The sequence below is a fragment of the Cebus imitator genome, unplaced genomic scaffold (genome assembly GCF_001604975.1).
Source record: "Cebus imitator isolate Cc_AM_T3 unplaced genomic scaffold, Cebus_imitator-1.0 Scaffold29, whole genome shotgun sequence".
Classification (NCBI taxonomy): Eukaryota; Metazoa; Chordata; class Mammalia; order Primates; family Cebidae; genus Cebus; species Cebus imitator.
In genome coordinates this window covers 8944971-8965664 of record NW_016107344.1, presented here as the reverse complement: position 1 = coordinate 8965664, position 20694 = coordinate 8944971, and positions in this window count along the sequence as shown.

Genomic DNA, 20694 nt, shown 5'->3' with positions numbered 1-20694 from the left:
TTTTTTTTTTTTTTTTGAGAGGGTATCACTCCATTTTCCAGGCTGGAGTGTGGTAGCACAATCACGGATCTCTGCAGCCTTGACCTCCTGGGCTCAAGTGACCCTCCAGGCACCTAGCCTCCCAAGTAGGTGGGACTACAGGCATGTGCCATCACACCTGGATAATTTTAAAACTTTTTTTAAGATGGGGTCTCACTTTGTTGCTAGGCTGGTCTGAAACTCATGGGCTCAGGCGATCCTCCCAGCTCAGCCTCCCAAAGTGCTGGGATTATAAGAGGTGAGTCACCACGCCTGGTCTTTTGCATACTTTATTTTCTTTAGAAGAAAAATATGAGATAACCAATCAGTAAATAGAAATTATATACCTTCAAAGGCAAAGTGTTTCCAAGAACAAATTTTAGGAAGGTGGAATTAGATGGAAAAAAGATCTTGTTTTATATTTTGGGCTTCAGAGGTTTAACACTTCTATAGAAGGGTGTGCTAGAAAGAAAAGTTAGACGACTTGCTTCTGGAAAATGCAGCATTCTAATTCAACTGTTGTCTGAGAAGAGAAAGCAGAGAGTACTCATTGTACTAATGTGAAAAAGATGAATGACACCTAAATGGGTTTTCTTTGCATCACAGACCATGGTTAAGTGTTTTACATGCATTTGTCACTGCTATTAATGTAATCACATAAAACTTTCTCTTGTTCTCAAGTGCTTTTAAAGTGAGCTATTTGAGCTTTTGATTCTGCAGGTTTTCCTTCTCTTTCAAAATTAGCAAAGGTAATATGTAAGCCCTGAAACTTTTTTTTTTTTTAATGTAAGAGCAGGAGTAAAGAAAAGAGGATGGTAGTTGTTTGGGTAAATTGAGAACTGTGGCGTACCTTTCATGGGCTGTTGCCCGTAACTGTAATAAAAATGTCCTGAGAGGATCATAAAGGATGTTGCAAGTATTTTCTGAACCATATATTAATGCCGGATCATCTATGCAGGCGTCCACACAGGCATTCTTTCTCCTGCTGGGCTTTCCTTCTAGCTCAGGAACTCCCAGCCACCTCAGGGAGAGACCCTGAATCCCTGCTGTGCCCCACCCAACAGGGAAATCTTGGGATGGAGACAGGGCAGTCCTGGGTTTCTGGAACCCACGCAGAGTTTTATGTCAGAGGCGTGTGAACCAGAGCAACTCCATCTTGAATGGGGCTAGGTAAAATAAGGCTGAAACCTACTGGGGTGCATTCCCAGATGGTTAAGGCATTCTAAGTCACAGGATGAGACAGGAGGTTGGCACAAGATCCAGGTCATAAAGACCTTGCTGATAAAACAGACTGCAGTAAAGAAGCTGGCTAAAAGCCACCAAAACCAAGGTGGCTGCAAGAGTGACCTCTGGTCTTCCTCACTGCTACACTCCCACCAGTGCCATGATAGTTTACAAATGCCATGGCAACGTCAGGGGGTTACTCTACATGGTCTAAAAAGAGGAGGCCTGAATAACCCATCCCTTGTCTAGCATATCAAGAAATAACCCTAAAAATGGGCACCCAGCAGCCATCGGGGCTCCTCTGTCTATGGAGTAGCCATTCTTTTATTCCTTTATCCTTCTAATAAACGTGTTTTCACTTTACGGACTCACCCTGAATTCTTTCATGCATGGTATCCAAGAACCCTCTCGTAGGGTCTGGATTTCCTGTAACAACTAGGGTAGGCTCCTCGCAGGGTGGTGAAAAGTTTCTCTTTACCACCTCATTGCATCCTGCCCCAGCCTCGAGAGTGAACGGAGACCTGCTCCTTTCTTCTTTCAGCCAGAAAGACTTGATTTGAGACTTAGCTTTACCATTTCAGGGACCGTGGCCTTAGACAGATTCTTTATTCTTTCTAAGCCTCAATGTTTTATATAATATGCACCTTCCAGGGCTCCACTGAGATCACGAATGGAGAGCACCTGGCACAGAGGCTGGCACACAACACGCACTTACTGCTACATGTTCATTCTGTCTGCCAGCCTACTAAAGGGCCACAAAGTTACCAAAAGCTTTTCGAAGTTACTTTGAAAGTCCCTAAGACTCTTATTCTGTAATAGTTGAGAAGAAGCAAGCTCATTTTTGCTTCAAATTAATAGCCTTTTTTTTTTTAAATTTTATTTATTTTTATTATTTTTTTTAGAGCAGTTTAGGGTTTATAGAAAAATTGAGCAGAAAGCATGAAGAGACCCCACATACCCCCTGCTTTGCGCCCATCCCATCCTTACCCCCGACAGTTTCTCCTGATGAGACAGGAGTTTGCAAGACTAGTTTCCCAAGACACACATCACAAGATATCGCTGATCAAACAGAATGCCACACAGAAGCCGAACAAAACCTGCCGTAACCAAGATGGCAACAGAAGTGACTTCTGGTTACCCTTGCTGCTGTTATGTCCTAATTATAATATATTAGAATGCTAAAAGAAACTCCCACCAGCACCATGACAGCTTACAAATGCCATAGCAACTCCCAGAAGTTACCGTCTATGGTCTAAAAGGGAAAGAAATCCTTGGTAATGAAAATACCCCGCCCCTTTCCCAGAAAACTTGTGAGTAATCTACCCCTTGTTTAGCATATGATCAAAGAATAACCATAAAAATACCCAGCCAGCAGCCCTTATTGCTACTCTGCCTATGGGTAACCACCTTTAATTCCTTTACTTTCCTAATAAACTTGCTTTCACTTTACTCTGTCCACTTGCTCTTGAGTGTTTTCCTACACAAAGCCAAAAATGCACTTGGTGTCCTGGGCTGAGCCCCAATTTTGTGGTTTGCCCTGCAGCACTAGTATTAATATTTTTGCATTAGTGTGGTACATTTGTTGCACTGATGAACCAATATTGATATGACATTCTTACTAAATCTGTATTTCACATTAAGGCTCACTCTTTTGAGTGAACCTTCTATGGGTTTTGACTAACATATGACGTACATCCACCATTACAGTATAAATCAGAATGGTTTCACTGCCCTAAAACTCCCCTGTGTTCCACCTATTTACCCCTCCTTTGTTCTCCCAGAATTCCTGGCAGCTGCCGATCTGTGCCTCCATAATTCTGCCTTTTCCACAATATCATATAGGTGGAATCGTATAGTATGTAGGCTTTTAGATTGGCCTTCTTTCACTTAGCACTATGTGTTGTTTTCTCCATGTCTTTTTGTGGCTTGGAAGATCATTTATTTTGATGCTTATTACTCATTTCAGGAATAATATTTCGTTGTCTGGAGGTACCACAGATGTTTTTATCCATTCACCTATTGAAGGACATCTTAGCTGCTTCCAGGTTTTGGCAATAATGAATAAATTTGCTATCAATATTTGTTTGCAGGTTTTTGAGGGGACATAAGTTTTCCATTCATTTGGGTAAACACTAAAAAGCAAAATTGACAGATGATTTGAGTCCGTTTAGTTTTCTGAAAAACTGCCAAACTTTCTTCCAAAGTGGCCATACCATTTTGCATTCTCACCAGCTTTTTTTAAACACTGACAAGTCGCGTGGATGAAAGGGCGCATTTCTATTAGTAGTGACAAACATTTGCAAGTCCCTATGTTTTGTTTGCATCCAAAAGTTAAAGACGATTTGAATTTCTAAGAGATTCAAACTTTCATTCCAAGAGCTCCCTACATCTGAAAGTTATTTCTTCCTCTTATAAAAAGTATAATGACCCATGTGGGGAAAAAAAATAATTAAAGGCATGATAAGGTCCAAGATGTATTAAAAGAGCAAATTTTTAGTTAAACTTTTATGTTTTAATACACAAAAATATGGCAGGTCATTCACATAATGTGGGAACCATAAAACCAATGAGGAAAAAAATATGTCAAATAAGATGATCCTGTGATGGGGTCACTCTAAGGAGAAATAAAAAAGGAAAACAGATGTGTAAGTAGCTAAAATTATAATTTGCTTTTCTGGTTATTTTAAGTTCTAATGCTTATATGTTTGTTCACTGCTGTATCTTTCTGTGACCCTAAGCCAACAAATATTACAAGAAATGTGTAATTTTTTACGACTTTCTGATAAGACAGGTTAAAATAAGGAAAAAGAAAGAAAGGGAGAGGAGAGTTGAGTAGTGACTATTTTAGGGCCTTATTCTTGAAAGGCCATCAGGTGTCTCTGAGAGATTTTTCCACAAGTCGGCTAAGGGTGAGTGGACTCTGGTAGAGCGGTTTTGCCTCCAGTTTCATGGTTACTTCTATGAACCTCTGACTGGAGAAATCCCAGTTTCTGGTCAGTCCAGCAAGAAGCAAGCAAGCTTTCTGATGAATATCCAGTTAGCCAAGAGGTCTATAATTTGGAAAGAATAATGAATTGATATTTTAAAAAATGGTCACATACCCTCTGAGTCAGACAGCAAACATGGCTATTTTCCGTGGTCCTGAAATCAAATGCCTGGAGGTAAGACTGGGAGAAGGAGCCAATGAAGCATCAGTGGATAGAATGACCAGTACTTCAGTCAGACTCCAAAAAAGGGAAGAAAACCCTGTAGGGTCTCACGGCGGCCACAGTAAATGGGTAGGTATGGCTAATACCCTGACAGATAAACACCCCAAGAGCACGGGTCCTCTGCTGGTCTTCCTTCGGCCCTTTCTCCAGTGATACTCTTTCCTGCTTGCTACTGGCTTTTTCTAACTTGACAAGTCTCCCAAAGTTCTTCGACCTGAGAGATAACCAGAGATGTCATCTATCAGGGCCATGGCTGGGGGAAGGCTGCTGGTCTGCAGGTGTAAGTAGAAGCTGATTTGACAGAGCAACATATGCTGGGGCAAACAGAACCACAGGATAAAAATCCAAGGAGTACTGGATTTGAGAAGGCAGAGAGAGGGAAATGGGAAAACAAAACAAGACAAGAAAACTGTTGTGAAAATCTTTTTACACCTAACCAATGACTAAAACAACATTATTTGTCATTCTTTGTATATATGCAGTCTCAAAAGTAGCACAAACCTTGATTGGTAAAAATTGAATTGTGTATCCATGTTCTCACTCATAAGTGGTAGTTGAACAATGAGAACACATGGACACAGGAAGAGGAACCTCACACACTGGGGCCTGTGGGGGGGGTGGGGGACAAGGGAAGGGAGATCATTGGGACCTATACCTAACACACGTGGGGCAGCAAACCACCAGGGCACATGTATACCCATGTAATAATCCTGCACATTCTAAACATGTATCCCAGAACTTAAAGTAAAATAATAAAAAAAATTGAATTTTATATTTTTCACCCTGTCTACTTGAGATACTGTGTCCAGCTAGACAAAGAGAATAAAAGTCATGTCTGGCTGGGCCTGTTCCCAGGTTGGGAACTTGGCAGCATTTTCAGAGTTTCACTCAAGTTCTCAGGTCAAAGGAATCAAGTAGAAGAGGTATTAGTGTAAACACGCTGTGTTTTTCTGTGAGTAACAAACCTACTCCAGTTATTTATTTTAGATTTACAAAAATGTTCCCATCCCAGCAGCTTCAGGACATGAGACAGTATAAAATTTGAGACTCATTAAAGAAAATTTCAACGTATTTCAGCTTTGTACAATAGCTTCCTTCTGGCCCTCTGAAAATACTAAAATTTCTTGTAGATACCGTTTGCATTATTCCGTAATTGCCAATGAATTTAAAAATGTTTTGAGGGTACCTCTACCATTAAAAAAACAGTCTCATTAGAAGATGATGAATATTTTAAAATGATACACTGTAGATTTTTAATTAAGATCTAAAAATTTCCCCCTGCACTTTTTACAAACACTTTTTCAAAGGTTTTAATATCTCGTTTTCTTGATAGTTTGTTTTCTCTGCAAGCAAGTGCTCTTTCTAAATGTTTATCATCTCCTGCATCTATTGATGAGTTAGTCCTGGGAAATCTAACCCAAGGCATTGGACTCACAGGAAAACTGCCCTTTGCTTTGCCTCATGTAGAAGGAAGGACCTCTGGGGCCAGTCACCCAGATACATTATGCATAAAAGAATTTGCATTAGACGTCTAACACTGCTTCTCTTTGAAAACCGGAAATTTATGAGCGAAGTAATGCATCCTAGGTGAACTGTGGACGGTTAATACTTTGCCTTTTCCAGATGTCATTGCTATCTTACGTTCTTTAAGTCAGTAGTTTTCAAATATTCACTTCGAGTATTAGAAAATAGGGATTTTCATGATGAATTCACAATGTGCTAGAGATAGTTAACACATTTATGGGGCACCTGTGGTATGCTGCTCATAGAACAGGGGCAATTGAAAGTAAATTAGTAAAATATTTCCTTTCTGACTCTTTTTTAAAATAAAATATTTTATCCCTCTTGTCAAATAATTCATTGTCCCTTTGGATAAAAAAATGTAAGTAAACAAAACATTTTGAAAATGATTGTAAGGCATCATTTAAACACGTGAAGAATAATGCAGTATGTTCTCAGGGCTGTGGAGAGCGGCTAGAAAGAGAATTAGGGAGAAACCATGATGGGCTGGGTTAAGATGTGAAAGCTTCCTGGAATACCTGTGTTTTGACCTGGATTTTGATGGTTAGATAACAAGGGCAAAAGCCAAGCACTTGTGAATGCAAGTCCAGGACATGAAATCCCATGCATGGGCAGAATATGAATAGAAGAAATGAACACAGCCAATAAATGTCTACTTTAAATGTCTTAGAAATTACGTTTTAGGATTAATTTTTCTTCTTGTATTAGTTAGACTTTGGGACTCAAACAATATAAGTCCACTTGAGAGAGTGGAAATTTAAAAAAGTGGATTTATTATATGGACACTAGGAAACTCATGACACCCTAAGGGATCTGAGGGAATTAGAAAAACACATTAGGAGCAACAGTCTAACAGAGCATTCACCAGAAACAGGCATGACAGGAAACCTCCTCCAAGCGCCCTACTCCCGACCAGTGTTTTCCCTGCCATCTTTCTGCTTCTTCTTTTGCATGTATTTCTCTTTCTTTCTCCTCTGTCTTTCCAGGCTATTTCCTCAGCCCCTGATCTACATGGCAGAAAATATGGCCTAAGTGTTTACATTTTTTTCACTAGTACAGACCAAGGTTGACATTTCTTGGGCCACCTTCAAAATTGCCAAGAAAGGGTCTCTGCAAGGCTTAGCTGATTACCCCGGGACGGGTACAGCCTACAGGCGTTGTCACAGTGTCTAAAGATGACTGTTAGAAACCTGCCCTTGTGACCAGGAGTGGGGCTAAGGGAATCCCAGAGAAGGACACCTCAGATAACCCAATGCGTCTACTATACTTACAGATCTAAATTCTCACTGTAATTCCACTGGATTAACGCTTATCATAGCTATGGACTATTTTATGAATTAGATTGTTTAGTGAGTTCTTTGGAAGCCTGGAAATATAGTCCCCACGTTGAGGATGCCATGTCTTGTGGCCTCAGTTATGGCAGTAAGGCACGGTTGAGGTAGCTTGGGCTCTGGTACTGGAAAATAAGGGGTTGAAAGTTCTGGTAACTTTTCATAGGGGGGGCTCTTCAGTCATCTTCTATTGTCTGATAACAAATTTACCAGTTCATCAATTGGACGGAAATCAACCAGCCTGCGTGTATTAGTCCATTCTCATGCTGCCATAAAGAAATACCCAACACTGGGTAATTTATAAAGAAAAGAGGTTTAATTGAGTCACAGTTCCACATGGCCAGGGAGGCCTCAGCCTCCCAGCAGAAGGCAGAAGGCACCTCTTTACAGCGCAGCAGGAGAGAATGGGTGTCAAGCAAAGGGGGAGGCCCCTTATAAAACCATCCGATCTCGTGAGAACTCACTCACTATCACAAGAACAGCATGGGGGAAATTTAAGAAAAAAAAAATAAAAAAAGAAATTAAAGAGGCATTGTGTTAATTGTTCCACTCATAAGACATTTTATTCTGGAATTTGTTCTTGATTTATAGTAGAAGCCATCCCTTTTTGGGGGGTGGGGGGAAAGAATCAAAGCAAAGCATGATTGCTCATTCTCATTAAACTTTTTGTTGGCATGTCCACTATTACAGAGAATATTTTCACAGACCTTAGTAAGATTTTCTGGACCAAAATGGCATAGTTATATACAGGTGTCTTTTTGCCATGAGAACATCTTTGTTACCAGTAATAGAAAATCTGGTAAACAGGCTAAACACCTGTCAATGAACATTACATGGATTCATTTTATAAACATACATGGAAGGCCATAGGAGAAGTACTAAGATGTTTAGAACTATGGCTGTTACTACAGCCAGCCTCAGATAAAACTGATTTCTAGAAATCCAGCTATTAATATCAATGCACAGAGCTTGTAAGCTCTGGGTCACCAGCTCTGCTTTTAGCACCGGCCTCAGCTGACTCATAGCTTTTTTGACCCCATGCATATAGGTCACTTATGTACCCAAATACTAGGAGACAGAGCACTGATGATGGGTTCTACTGCTTTGGGATCTATGTTGAGTTAGTGTCATTCATATCACATAAAAAATAACTCAGCCTCAAGCTATAATTTTTCTTGTTACAGAGAACATTAGGATTTAACATTATGTGTCCTCCTGTGAAAGAGTAACAAAATAAAAAAATTACATGATGGAGCTATGGTTGTTGCTTTATTTCAATGAAAGATATAACATAAAAGAGGAGACACTTGATTAACAGACTAAGGAAAAAGCATGTGAGGCTTTATATTATGCATGCCAATAAAAAAACCCTTATTACATCTTAAAACTGAATCTATTCAGCAACATCTTCACTGGTTTGTTCAAAGTGAAATAGGTTAATTTCCAGTTACAATCCCCAACACCTAACAAGGTTTTAGGCTTGGGTCTCATTTAGGGGGGCTGAGGCTGACTTGGGATTGTTCTTTATGGAGGCTGGGCTATACAAGCAGCAATTCTCAATGCTAGATTTTACATTAGAAATTCTCTAAGATTGCATGAAACTAAGGAGGAAAGAAAGGAGAGAGAAGACAGGGAAACAGGTTTCAAATTAAAATAGGGTAGACTGTGCATCAGTCTGAAGGAAGAAGAGTGGGCAGGAAGGCTGTGGCCCCAAAGAAGCAGAGAGAGTAGGTAAGGATCAAGCCCAAAAAATAGACTCCATAGAGGAAAAAAATCATCAATTTGTTTGCCATGGTAGCCCCACTGTCTAGAATGATGTCTGGCACATTGTAGATGCTTGATTAATAGTAATGGTTGACTCAATACCTGAATGAATGAAAGGTGAACTTGTATGATTCGGGGCACAAAATAAATGTCTCTTTTATGTCAACTTCAGCACAAACGGCATAAAATTGCTTTTAAAACTATCTGACTATACCAGAGTAGAAATATGCCTCTAAAAGGGATGAATGCATGAGGCCAGGCTGTGCAAAAGGGCTTTCCCTTCATATTTCATTATAATACTATCTCCATAATTATCACAGTAACTGAACTTCATTAAGTGCAGAATCTATCTCTGACATTTTCCTTTGCTGCTTGAGTATTTGTACTGTGATTTCATTTTTATCAAGAAAAATTTCAGAAATAATACCAAGTAAAATTGAATGTGTGATATCATAATAGCAAATATGCCTTTCCATTAAAGATATTTTATTTTCCATCTACTATTTTCTAGGCTTGGAAAATGTCATGTTGGCAGGATCGAACTCCCCCTAGCATTTGACTTGCTCTATCCTCGCCTTACCCAATCCTATTAACTCAATCTCATATTCTACCATGTGTTCACCACCATAATTAAACTGACCTGCTCTCATCTGCATCGTATGTTTTATTTCCTAGATTTCTGGGTTACGTTTATCTCCATATCTGGATGCTATCCACCTTTTCTATAGTTTCTACTTTCCCTTTTCAAGTTCTAGTTTCATTTGCTGTGCTCTTTAGAACATTTATGTCCAGAATTCTTCACAGTTTCTATTGCATTTATAATTTTTACAACAAAGCCAATATTTAGGTACTCTACAGAGGTTCTTTCATGATATTTCAAATATTTCTTGAATATTTCATGATATTTCTTTCAAATATTTCAACGATAAATATTTGTTGATTTTTTTCCAGCTGTGCTTCTGTGAGTATGTGTTTTCATAGTTTTATTTATTTATTTATTTATAATTTATTTATTTTTTTGAGACAGAGTCTCACTTTGTCACCCAGGCTACAGTGCAGCGGCATGATATAGGCTCACTGGAGCCTCCACCTCCCAGGCTCAAGCAATCCTCCCATCTCAGCCCCCTAAGTAGCTGGGACATCACACACCACCACAACCGGCTAATTTTAAATTTTTTTGTGGAAATGGGGTTTCACCATGTTGCCCAATCTGGTCTCGAACTCCTGGGCTCAAGTGATCTGCTCACCTTGGTCTCTCAAAGTGCTGGGATTACAGGTGTTAGCAAATGCGCCTGGCCCATAGTTGTATTTAAAAGCAACCAGAGGCCAGGCACCTGGTGCTGGCCTCACACCTGTATCCCAGCACTTTGGGAGGCTGAGATGGGTGGATCACCTGAGGTCAGGAGTTCTAGACCAGCCTGACCAATATGGTGAAACCCTATCTCTACTAAAAATACAAAAATTAGCTGCATGTGGTGATGTGCTCCTACTAAAAATACAAAAATTAGTCGGGTGTGGTGACGTGCTCCCATAGTCCCAGATACTCGGGAGGCTGAGACAGGATAATTGCTTGAGCCTGGGAGGCGGAGGTTGCAGTGAATTGAGATCAAGCCACTGTCCTCCCATCTGGGTGGTAGAGCGAGACTCCTAAGCAACCAGAGTCTAAAACACTAGATAGGATGCCATGATTAGGTGCTGTACTACACGTTTTACATAAGCACATTATGCAACAGAATTTTCTACGTACTTGTGAAAGTAGGAGTGTATGAACATGATCTGTAGACAATGAGATTCGTTTATTCCAAGGCATTAAATTATTTTGAAGTGTCATAAATCTTGTATTTTTCTTTGATTTCTCTACCTGCTGAAGCATTAGTCTGTGAGCCACACCAGGTTGAGACTAACATTATGTATCTAACATCTATTTCTTTGATTTCTGTATCTGGCTAAGCATTAGTCTGTTAGCCACACCAGGTAGAAACTAGAAGTCTTTGCTCAGAGTTTATGAACTTTACAATGACTTTTTCAGAGGCAACATCTGGCTATAAGGACTTCACAGATAGCTGCAGTGGATGCAGTGCAAGTGACAGCAGGTTATCATGAGTTCAGGCTGCTGGAGGGCTTTGTGTGCACTGCCACGTTCTGTGGTTGTTTCCTCTTTAGTTGTCCTTTGAATAAAAACTCTAAGTCATTCCTCTAATGATGATGGGCTTACAATTTGAAAGCCCTTTCTATGCCAGATGTGGTCCTATGCCAAAAATGTAACACTAGTAGCATCTCATTGATAAAAATGTAATTAACATTCATAACATAATTTATTAAAAATGCACATTCCTGGCTTTTGGTTATAGCAAAGTAGCATATACTAGAATAATTTCCTGCCGTTAACAATGGTAAACTCTGTACAAAATATAAAACGCAACTGCTTGAGTTACCAAAGAGCAACAAAAAAACAGGCAGAAAATGAAGGTGATATGATCCTTGAAATAACTGAAACAAGTTGAGTAATACATATATATTCGTTCTGGCATTTCTTTTTAGGGAAATCCCCAATCCACGCAGCATATGGGGTCTAGAGATCTGTCAGAGATCCTTCTGTGCTCAGAAGCTCAGAGTCAGAGTTCAGGGCTGCCAGAGCACCTGAAATTTGAGGGAAGAAATTCTATAAATGAAGCAGTCACCAAAGGGAGCAAATCCTCAAATCTGCACAAAACGACCTTCATATTTTTAGCTATATTCTGAAATGCACAATTGGAAAGAATGTCTTAAGTGGGAATCAAATGCCAAAGGCTGAAGGAACTGGGCAGAGATTTCAACGTCTGCCCAGTCTGGGGAAGACCGAATTTGACATTCAAGTCTTACTAGTTAACAGGGCTTGGTGAACATCTTGAACTTTCCATTAAAATCCAGAATGGTGGCTGGGTGCGGTGGCTTAAGCCTGTAATCCCAGCACTTTGGGAGTCCGAGGCAGGTGGATCATGAGGTCAGGAGTTTGAGACCAGCCTGGCCAAGATGGTAAAACCCCGTGTCTACTAAAAATACAAAAATCAGCTGGGTGCGATGGCAGGTGCCTGTAATCCCAGCTACTTGGGAGGCTGAGGCAGGAGAATCACTTGAACCCAGGAGGCAGAGGTTGCAGTGAGCCGAGATTGTGCCACTGCACTCTAGCCTGGCGACAGAGTGAGACTCCATCTCAAAAAAATAAATAAATAAAACAAGAATAGCCACATCTTAGGAATAAGAATCACATCCCAAAACAAAGACCAAAACTGAAATAGAGTCACCTGAACAAAGCCCCAAACTAAAACCAGACAGTGAAAGGATCAAGGTAATCCACTAGTGATTTAACTGCCTGCTAAAAATAAAGCCTCCTTACTCTTCTGAGGAAACTGCAGAACACAGAATCTCTACAATGTATCATCATGCACAATGCCCAGCGTAAATTTCTTTTAAAAAATATTTAAACATGGCGCCGGCACAGTGGCTTACACCTATAATCCCAGCACTTTGGGAGGCCATGGTGGGGGATCACTTGAAGTAAAGAGTTCAAGACCAGCCTGGTCAACATGGTGAAACCCTGTCTCTACTGAAAATACAAAAAGTTAGCTGGCCATGGTGGGGCACGCCTGTAATCCCAGCTACTGGGGAGACGGCAGCAGAAGAATCACTTGAACCAGGAAGGCAGAGGTTGTATTGAGCTGAGATCATGCCACAGCACTCCAGCCTGGATGACAGAGTGAGACTGTCTCAAAAAACAAACAAACAAACAAAAAATCATTAAACATGCAAACCCCCCCCCCAAAAAAAACCAAAACAAAATGTTAAAATGTGACCTATAGCTAAGAAAAAGATCAACAGAAACAGATCTACAGATCTCTCAGGTGAAACTGGTAGCCAAGGGCTTTAAAATAACTATAATAAATATGTTAAAGAATCTTCAGGAAAAATGAATGAAGAGACAGGTAATTTCAGGAGACACATGGAAACTCTAAAAGAGAAACAATACACTTAGAATTTAAAAATACAGTATCTGAAGTTTAAAAAGCGTTGTTAAGATCAGTAGCAGATTGGATAATGCAAAGTAGAGGATCGGTAAAGGTAAAGACAGGTCAATAGGAATTATTAAAACTGAAGCACAGAAAGCTAAAAGATTGAGAAAAATCGAAGAGAATTTTAATAAACTATGTGATAGTATCAAGCGGTCAAAAACACATATACTTAAAATCACAGAAGGAGAGAAGTGAGAGAGATCAGAGAAAAAAAATATGAGAATATTGGACAAAACTTTTCCAAACTGGATGAAGAGCATCAACACACAGATCCAAAAAGCATACCAAACCCCAAATAGGATAAAGTACACACCTAGACACATTCACTGAAAACCAAATATAAAGTCTTTTTTTTTTTTTTAAGAGATAGGGTTTCACTCAGTCACCCAGGCTGGAGTGCAGTGGCACAATCACAGCTCACAGCAGCCTCTACCTCGGGGCTCAAGTGATCCTTCCACCTCAGCCTTTCAAGTAGCTGGACTTAGGCATATTCCATCATACCCAGCTAATTTTTTATTTTTTGTAGAGATGGGGTCTCCCTATGCTTCCCAACATGGGCTTTGGACTCCTGGGCTCAAGTGATCCTCCTTACTTGGCCTCTCAAATTGCTGGGATTACAGGTATGAGCCGTTGTACCCAGCCAAATATATAGTCTTAAAAACAGCCAGAGTCAATATTACACGTAGAGGAACAATAATACATTTGACTTGCTATCAGAAAAAAAGAGGATGGAAAGTAATGGAATGGCATCACCATGCTAAAATTAAAAAAAAAAAAGGAAACCTGTGAACTTAGAATTTTATATTCATTAAAAATAACCATCAAAAGTGAAGAGAAAATAAAGAAAATCTCAGATAAGCAAATGTGGAGATAATCTGTTGTGAGCAAATCCATCCCATAAAAAAGGGTAAAGGACATCAAGGGAACAAAAAAAAGACAGAGAATGAATCTGATGAATTGACAGAAGAAGGCTTCAGAAGGTGCATAATGACAAACTTCTCTGAGTTAAAAGACCATGTTCTAACCCAATGCAAAGAAACTAAGAACCTTGAAAAAAGGTTACATGAAATGCTAACTAGAATAACCAGCTTAGAGAAGAACATAAACGACTTGATGGAGCTGAAAAACACAGCACAAGAACGTCGCGAGGCATACACAAGTTTCAACAGCTGAATCGATCAAGCAGAAGAAAGGATATCAGAGATAGAAGATCAAATCAATGAAATAAAACAAGAAGGCAAAATTAGAGAAAAAGCAGTGAAAAGAAATGAACAAAGCCTCCAAGAAATATGGGATTAATATGTGAAAAAACCTAATCTACGCTTGATCGACGTACCTGAATGTGATGGGGAGAATGAATCCAAGTTGGAAAACACTCTTCAAGATATTATCCAAGAGAACTTTTCCAACAAAACAAGGCAGACCAACATTCAAATCCAGGAAATACAGAGAACACCACATGATATTCCTCAAGAAGAACAACACCGAGGCACATAGTTGTCAGATTCACCAGGGTTGAAATGAAGGAAAAAATCCTAAGGGCAGCCAGAGAGAGAGGTCGAGTCACCCACAAAGGAAAGACCATTGGACTTACAGAGGATCTCTCGGCAGAAACCCTGCAAGCTAAAAGGGAGTGAGGGCCAATATTCAACATCCTTAAAGAAAAGAACTTTCAACCCAGAATTTCATATATGGCCAAACTAAGCTTCATAAGTGAAGGAGAAATAAAATCCTTTATGGACAAGCAATTGCTGAGAGATTTCATCACTACAAGACCTGCCTTATAGGAGCTACTGAAGGAAGTACTAAACAGAGAAAGGAGCCAGTACCAGTCTGCAAAAACATACCAAATGGTAAACAGTAACAACACAATGAAGGAGCCACATCAATTAATGGGCAAAACAACCAGCCAATAACAAAATGGCAGGATCAAATTCAAACATAACAATATTAACATTGAATATAAATGGCCTAAACACCCCAATCAAAAGACACAGACTGGCAAAGTGGATAAAAAGTCAAGATCCATTGGTGTACTGTATTCAGGAGACCCATCTCACATGCAAAGACTTACATAGACTCAAAATAAAGGGATGGAAGAAGATTTACCAAGCAAATGGAGAGCAAAAAAAAGCAGGGGTAGCAATCCTAGTATCTAATAAAATGAACTTTAAACCAACAAAGATCAAAAGAGACAAAGAAGGGCATTATATAATGGTAAAGGATCAATGCAACAAGAAAAGCTAACGATCCTAAATATTTATGCACCCAATACAGGAGCACCCAGATACATAAAGCAAGTTCTTAATGACCTACAAAGAGACTTAGACTCCTGCACAACAATAGTGGGAGACTTTAACACTCCACTGACAATATTGGACAGATCAACAAGACAGAAAGTCAACAAGGATATCCAGGACTTGAACACAGATTTGGACCAAGCGGACCTAATAGACATTTACAGGACACTCCACCCCAAATTCACAGAATACACATTCTTTTCAGCACCACATTGCACTTACTCCAAAATTGACCACATAATTCGGAGTAAATCACTCCTCAGCAAATGCAAAAGAATGGAAATCGTAACAGTCTCTCAGACCACAATACAATCAAATTAGGACTCAGGATTAAGAAAAGCACCCAAAACCGCACAATCACATGGAAAGTGAACAACTTGCTCCTGAATGACGAATGGATAAACAATGAAATGAAGGCAAAAATAAAAATGTTCTTTGAAACCAATGAGAATAAAGATAAAATGTACCAGATCCTATGGGACACATTTAAAGCAGTGTCTAGAGGCAAATTTATAGCAGTAAATGTTCACATGAGAAACAAGGAAAGATCTAAAATCGACACCCTATCGTCAAAATTGAAAGTGCTAGAGGAGCAAGATCAAAAAACTCAAAAGCAAGCAGAAGAATTAACTAAGATCAGAGCAAAACTGAAGGACATAGAGACACAAAAAACTCTTCAAAAAATCAATAAATCCAAGAGCTGGTTTTTTGAAAAGATCAACAAAATAGACAGACTGCTAGCTAGACTAATAAAAAAGAAAAGAGAGAAGCAAATAGATGCAATAAAAAACCCATAAAGGGGAGATCACCACTGATTCCTCAAAAATACAAACAACCATCGGAGATTACTACAAACAACCTATGCACATAAACCAGTAAACCTGGAAGAAATGGATAAATTCCTGGGCGCTTACACACTCCCAAGACTAAGCCAACAAGAAGTTGAAACCCTGAGTAGACCAATAACAAGGTCTGAAGTTGAGGCAGCAATTAATAGCCTACCAACGAAAAAAAGTCCATGTCCAGAGGGGTTGGTTCACAGCTGAATTCTACCAGACATACAAAGAGGAGCTGGTACCATTCCTGTTGAAACTATTCCAAACAATACAAAAAGAGAGGATCCTGCCTAACTCTTTCTATGAGACCAACATCATCCTGATACCAAAATCTGTCAGAGACACAACTAAAAAAGAAAACTACAGGCCAATATCCATGATGAACATTGATGAAAAATCTTCAATAAAATACTGGCAAACTGAATCCAACAGCACATCAAAAAGCTTATCCACCATGATCAAGTAGGCTTCATACCAGGGATGCAAGGCTGGTACAAAATATGCAAATCTATAAACATAATTCACCACATAAACAGAACCAAAGACAAAAACCACATGATTATCTCAATAGATGTAGAGAAGGCCTTCAACAAAATTCAACAGCCCTTTATGCTAAAAACTCTCAATAAGCTAGGTGTCAATGGAATGTATCTCAAAACAATAAAAGCTATTTATGACAAACTCACAGCCAATATCATACTGAATGGGCAAAAATTAGAAGCATTCCCTTTAAAAACTGGCACTAGACAAGGATGCCCTCTCTCACCACTCCTATTCAATACAGTATTGGAAGTTCTAGCCAGAGCAATTAGGCAAGAAAAAGAAATAAAGGGCATTCAATTAGGAAAAGAAGTCAAATTGTCCCTATTTGCAGACGACATGATCGTATATTTAGAAGACCCCATCATCTCAGCCCAAAACCTCCTTAAGCTGATAAACAACGTTGGCAAAGTCTCAGCATACGAAATCAATGTGCAGAAATCACAAGCATTCCTATATACTGATAACAGACAAACAGAGAGCCAAATCATAAGCGAACTCCCATTTACAATTGCTACAAATAGAATAAAATACCTAGAAATACAACTAAAAAAGGGGGTAAAAGATCTCTTCAAGGAGAACTACAAACCACTGATCAAGGAAATGAGAGAAAACAAACAGATGGAAAAACCTTCCATGCTCATGGTTAGGAAGAATCAGTATTGTGAAAATGGCCATACTGCCCCAAGTAATTTATAGATTCAATGCTATCCCCATCAAGCTACCACTGACCTTGTTCACAGAACTGGAAAATACCGCTTTAAACTTCATATGGAACCAAAAGAGAGCCTGCATAGCCAAGACAATCCTAAGCAAAAAGAACAAAGTTGGAGGCATCATGCTACCTGACTTCATATTATACTCCAAGGCTACAGTAATCAAAACAGCATGGTACTAGTACCAAAACAGAGATATAGACCAGTGGAACAGAACAGAGGCCTCAGAAGCAACGCCACACATCTACAACCATCTGATCTTTCACAAACTGGACAAAAAAAACAATGGGGAAAGGATTCCTTGTTTAATAAATGGTGCTGTGAAAACTGCCTAGCCATATGCAGGAAGCTGAAATTGGGCCCCTTCCTTACACCTTCTACAAAAATCAACTCCAGATGGATTAAAGATTTAAACATACGAACCCTAGAAGAAAAAACCCTAGAAAACATAAAAAAAAAACCATAAAAACCCTAGAAGAAAACCTAGGCAAAACCATTCAGGACATAGGCATAGGCAAGGGCTTCATGACTAAAATACCAAAAGCAACGGCAACAAAAGCCAAAATAGACAAATGGGACCTAATTAAACTTAAGGGCTTCTGCACAGCAAAAAAAACAATGATTAGAGTGAATCGGCAACCAACAGAATGGGAAGAAATTTTCTCAATCTACTCATCAGGCAAAGGGCTAATATCCAGAATCTATAAAGAACTAAAGCAGATTTACAGGAAAAGAAACAAACAAATCCATTCAAAAGTGGGCGAAGGATATGAACAGACACTTTTCAAAAGAAGACAAATATGGGGCCAACAAACATATGAAAAAATGCTCATCATCATTGGTCATTAGAGAAATGTAAATCAAAACCACACTGAGATACCATCTCGTGCCAGTTAGAATGGCGATCATTAAAAAATCTGGAGACAACAGGTGCTGGAGAGGATGTGGAGAAAAAGGAACACTTTTACACTGTTGGTGGGAGTACAAATTAGTGCACCCATTGTGGAAGACAGTGTGGCAATTCCTCAAGGATCTAGAAATAGAAATTCCATTTGACCCAGCAATGCCATTACTGGGTATATACCCAAAGGATTATAAAATTGTCCTATCATAAAGACACATGCACACGTATGCTCATTGCGGTGCTGTTTAAGATAGCAAAGACCTGGAACCAACCCAAATGCCCATCGATGATAGACTGGAGAAAAATATATGGCACATATACACCATGGAATACTATGCAGCCATAATAAATGATGAGTTTGTGTCCTTTGTAGAGACATGGATGAATCTGGAAACCATCATTCTCAGCAAACTGACACAAGAATAGAAAACCAAACACTGCATGTTTTCACTTGTAGGCGGGTGATGAACAATGAGACAACTTGGGCACGGGGAAGGAAACACACTCACAGGGTAGGTGGGGAGTGGGGGGAGGGGAGGGGGAACAGCGTGGGGGCGGGGAGGAGGGGGATGGATAACATTGGGAGAAATGCCTGATGTAGGCAACTTTGGGGGGGAGGTTGTGCAGGAGGGGATGGAGACAGCAAACCACCATGGCATGTATGTACCGATGCAACAATCCTGCAGGATACAGGACGTGCACACGTACCCCAGAACAGAAATAGAATTTTTTTAAAAAAGGGTAAAGGAATGAGCATTTCAGGCTAAAGAGAAATAATACTAGATAAAAATTTAGAATTACAGGATGGAATGAAGGATAGATGAAATATAAATATGTGGATAAATACATATTTTTTCTAATTGTCTAACAGACAAAGCAAACATACTCATTCTGAGGTGATTTACTGAAACTTACTTTATATCAAGCACTGTGTCCTAAATGTTTTACAATATTAATTCATTCCCACAATAACACAAGATGCAGAGATGTGCAGGAGCATGTCCACGGTTACAATTAGTAGGTGGCTAGAGTGTAATGGGTAAAACCGGAATTTCTGGAACTAAACAGACCTGGATTCAAATCTCATCTTTCTACTTACTAGCTGAATGTATTTGGTAAATTTTCTTAATACTTTAAATATCAGTTTCTTGTCTAAAAAATATGCATAACAACATCTATTAAGTTGTGAAAATCAAATGAAGTAGAAATAATCATATAAAAAACATTATACCAAAACTGGGCACCCTGTAAGCTCTCCACAGACATTAGCTTTTGTTATTATGTGATCTGGGCTTTGAACTTAGTACTGTCGGACTATAAAACCCATCACCAGACTTAACCAGTGCACCATACTATCTCTATGCCTCAGAGTACAGCTCTTAATCAGGAAAAATGCAAAGGGAAAAAAAACAAAAACAAACTCCTCCCCTGTTAGGGAATTGAGAGTATAGAAAATGCAAATGTCCCTGTCAAGTTAAAGAAGAAAAAAAATCTGCTACTATCTTTGACAGAAGACATCTCTTTTCAAAATTCCTAAACTCAGGGGTGGAAATAAGGGTGGAAATATTTATTTTAAACTCCTTTAGATACTCCAGATTCCATCTTCACACAGCCTTTTATGGTTTCGTTACAGCAAGACATTTTCTCTACCAAAACAAAACAAAGAAGCCATCACCAAAGATGTGCATCTCAGAACGTGAATGTTACCAAGCATTTGAAATTGTTAGGACGAAAGTATTTTTCTTGTTCTGGCTAGTTTTGCTGTGTGCGTTTTACATTTTAAGCCAAGTCAATCGATATGATGACCCCATAAAATTTGTTATTATTTTGCTTTCTTTTTTGGCTTTTTGAAAGGGTTATAAGCAGCAAGGAAGCTTTCCATCTATGAAAATGAGTATCTCTAGTAGTCACTAAATTTTAGTAGATGTTACAAAAATTTCGCATTTGTTTTGCTATCCATGTGATTTTTAAATGGTTCAATTCTAGGCCCTTATACAATGAAGGTATTAATTCAGTTATTCATATGTCCACTGAAAAAATTTAATGGGCTTCTAGTATATGGCTGGCATTGTGTAAGGCATTAGGGGACTAATATGATTTGGCTGTGTCCCCACTTAAACATCATCTTGAACTGTAGTTCCCATAATCCCCATGTGTCATGGGAGGGATCCGGTGGGAGGTAACTGAATCATGGGGGCAGTTACCACCATGCTGTTCTTATGATAGTGAGTTCTCATGAGATCTGATGGTTTTAAAAGGGGCTTTTCCCCTTCTGCTTGGCA